At 28.6% G+C, this 3,964-nt stretch overlaps 1 long non-coding RNA gene across 1 annotated transcript; it reads left to right on the forward strand.

Moving 5' to 3' along the window:
* Positions 1 to 1,650: 1,650 nt before the first annotated feature.
* On the forward strand, positions 1,651 to 3,707 carry LOC131647237 (uncharacterized). Its single transcript, XR_009297761.1, has 4 exons — positions 1,651 to 1,874; positions 1,992 to 2,028; positions 2,207 to 2,294; positions 2,904 to 3,707. It is a non-coding gene; the product is annotated as an uncharacterized LOC131647237 (long non-coding RNA).
* Positions 3,708 to 3,964: the final 257 nt, after the last annotated feature.

Genomic DNA, 3,964 nt, shown 5'->3' on the forward strand with positions numbered 1-3,964 from the left:
TTGAGCCAAAAGATCCTTAATTCTCATATACTTCAATCTAAAATTGTTAGTTCTATCGAACCTTGCCACCTCGAACTTAGCACCGAAGTTAACATTCACCTAATACCATTTGTTAGAAAAATAACTAATAACGAAACAGTATATCGAAACATAAATCACAAACAACGAACACAATATTTGCTCCACAATTCGGCCAAATATGTATATGTCTGTCTCTATAGAGCAACATGTAGTTCTATATTATTATGTAAATGAATTAAGGTTTCTATATTACAAGTGATGTGTATAATACTACAATTCATATTACAAGAATACCATTAAACCATATTGTGGGAGATATTGTTGCGCTCCTCTAGCTTCGATCCCTTTTTCTACAACTATTAGTCATACTTAAATCCATGGGTTAAACCATATTTTGTCCCCTGCATATGGGATGAATCCGAAAAACAACCCTGTAAAAAAAACACAAATTCCATCCCTGTAATTTGTAAATTCCCCTGTTTTGCCTCCTTGCTGGATTTGGTCAACAAAATTGATGATGTAGCAGACCTTAACACTATGCCATCTGTTTTTCTTGTGTATTAACTTGCATTAAAATCAATATATTACATAACTACTATTTATTTTCAAATTGATTTTACATGAAAATTATTATACATGAGTACTATTTATTATTTTTTACATGAGTATTATTTTAATTATGTATTATTTATTTCAAAATGAATATTTTAATATTATATAGTATATATTCCAAAAATTAAAACGTTATTTTACATATTATATATAATTAAATTGAAATTAAACATTATTTTACATAGTTTATTATAAATAAATCTAAAAATTATTAAACAAACATTATTTAAAAACTGAAAATAATAAAATTATAATAAATTGAAAATATAAATAAAATTAAAAGTATTAAACATTCATTATTTTAATTTTATTAATTTATTATTATTAAGTATTTTAATTTGTATTATTAAGTTAAACAATTTAAAATTAAAATTATATATTTATTAGGTATTTTAAATAAATATTGAAGGTATTTTAAATAAATATTGAAGGTATTTTAAATATTGAATGTATTTAAATAAATATATAATAAACTAAAAATAAATATTTAAACTGAAAATTGAATGTATTTTCATAAATATTTAATAAATAAATAAATAACTATAAATATATAATAAACTGAAAATAAATAAATATTTAAATAAATATTGAAGGTATCTATTAAATAAACTAAAAATAAATATTAAACGTAAACTAAAAATTGAATGTATTTTCATTAATATTTTTTAAATTTTTACTTTCCGTTAATAATTTTTTTAAAATAACTATATATTATAAATCAATTAAATTTATATTGGCCAAAAATAAGGTTTAATGCAAAACTGTATTATAAATATAATTGGGGAATGATTATTTCAAACGGGTGCATGTGGTCTAGGGATGGCAACGAGTCGGGTCGGGTGCGGGTTTTACACTATCCAAACTCGCACCCGAAATCGGCACCCGAATCCGAACCCAAACCCAAATACGGTTCGAATGGCAAAACAACACCCATGCCCATACCCACTGGGTTTCGGGTTTTTTCTAAAACCTATTTCTACCTTTCTAAAACATATCAACACACGTGAACTCAACAAATCCAACAATTACCTTTTTCCAAATATTTGAACTATCTTTCTTGGAAACAGAGATATGGCTTTTCTCCTACTCAGACTCTAAAGTCTTTTCATTTCCTTTCACTCATTACCTTTCCAGATCTCTTTTCTAACCCTTTTTCATCTTCTACTTTCCTCGGTCTTCAACCTTCCTTTCCTCCTCCCTTTTTCATTATTCATTCGTCTTCGACCTTCCAACTCACGAAGGTTCTTCTCTCTTTCTCATCCTTCTTCAATTTTTCCCAATCTAATTTCTTCTGATTTACTATTTGTTGTTTTAGGTTACATTTGATTGTACTAATTATATTCATTGATTTACTGCAGATTTGGAGATGAAAATGCTTATTGATGTGCGATTCAGGTTTATATTTATGTTTTGATATTTTGTTTTTCAAGCTTCCTGTCTTCTCTCTACGTCTCTTGCTCCGCCTTTTACTTTATCAGATTTTCGTTTCAAATTATATTTAGGTTTTGATATTTTGTGTTTCAAACTTCCTGTCTTCTCACTCCGTCTCTTGCTCCGCCTTTTACTTTATCAGATTTTCGTTTCAAAACTCCTTCTTCGACGATGCCGCTTCGTATGGGGTTGTCTGATCAGAAGCTGCATATGTGATTCTGCCACAGTTGGTAAGTTGTTGAGTTGATTTAATTGTTAGGGTTTTGTCTGGTTTTGTTATTGTTAGTGTTTTCGTTTTTTTAACCAATTACAAACAAGCAAAAAACTATGACATGGGTAACGAAACTCTAAAAGATGTCGCTTCGTATCTTGGATTTGATTTTATGGATTTCGATTTATAATCATGCTTTTGTATATTGGACTGGATTTTGAATCTTACTGTTAAAATTTGTCAAGCTAATCTGGGTTATGCCCCAAAAATTTTAGATTTGGATGTTTTGAATCCAATAGTTTTTAATGGTATGTCTTCATCTCTGACTAAATTTTATTTGTATTTGATGTTACACAACATATCCTCTACTTCTTTTATTTTATGATGAGGTTAATGGTTTGAACACTAACATTTTTCTTTTTGAAACAACTATACCTATAGTCAAGGATCTGAATTATTTGAATGAACTTGAAATTAATTTGATTGCGTTTCTTGAAAATTAAGTTTGCAACTGATGCCATATATATGAATATTTGGAATATATATTGCAAGCTATTCCTTATTTACTGCAAATTATCTCTTGCAATGGAAATTTAAGGTTATATATAACACGTGTTCGACAATGTAGGTAGATGTTTACGGTCAGAGACGTTTGACAAGTGCGTTGGAGTGGATGGGAAAACACTCTTTAAGTATATTTGTCCTTGTATATTCAAACTTGCCGTGATTTCTATTCAAGGATTTTATTTGAGGAAATCTGAAAATAACATTGTAAGCAAAGATATTGTTGATGTTGCAAGCTATTTTATATTTTCAGATGTTTCCAACAAACAATTGAAAATATGTTATTCTAACTAGAGTATTCACTGCATATTATCATTGATGAAATATGATTTATGCCCTTTTGCATTTTTGTTGTTTAACCATATTATGCTGGTATGCCTTATATTTTGCAAATACAGGGCAATTTTTACATGGTTATTATTAAGAGATTATTTATTAAGGAAAGTAGTGATTGCTGCTCTAATTTCTAGCAATTGGTTAGAGTTTTATGTTATAATTACAGTTACAGTGTGTGTGATAGAAATCAGTTTTAGCATGTGTGGTAGTTGTCAACTAATTGGTGGTAAGGAGGGTGTTTTATTGAAAATTGTCTGACTGAATTGGCTTTGTGATCCAATAGTTGTTTTTCGCAGCTCAGCAGTGAAGTTGTGCTTTCGCGTCGGTTTGTTTACAGTGGCTTTAAATCATGGTTGTGTATTGTGGGCGTGTTGTTAGCTCTCTGAATCAGTCTTCAATGCAGATTAATATTAGAAATTATTGTAGGAGTGTTAAAAAGATATGTATTTATTGTCGAGATATCGGTATAATTAGATAAAGATATAGTACGAGTTGTATTTTGATTATGTACAAACAACATGACAAATAACTTTCTCACATCTTTATATAAAGTTCACCTTAAAAATAAGATTTATTCTAAATTTTATGGAGAAACAGGGTGAAATCTAATAATTTGAAGTTCTCCTTTAACACTGAATTTAAGATGACTGCTACACGTTTCAGTTAACTTGCACCATTCTATTGCAACTTCATCTGTCCAAGTTTGTGAATAATTATACCTCTGTGTGATACAATTTTCAATGTGCATTTCAACTATCACTGTGAAACAATTAATTAGCTTTATGTTTT

Source organism: Vicia villosa, linkage group LG2 (assembly GCF_029867415.1).
Source record: "Vicia villosa cultivar HV-30 ecotype Madison, WI linkage group LG2, Vvil1.0, whole genome shotgun sequence".
In the NCBI taxonomy this organism is placed as follows: domain Eukaryota; kingdom Viridiplantae; phylum Streptophyta; class Magnoliopsida; order Fabales; family Fabaceae; genus Vicia; species Vicia villosa.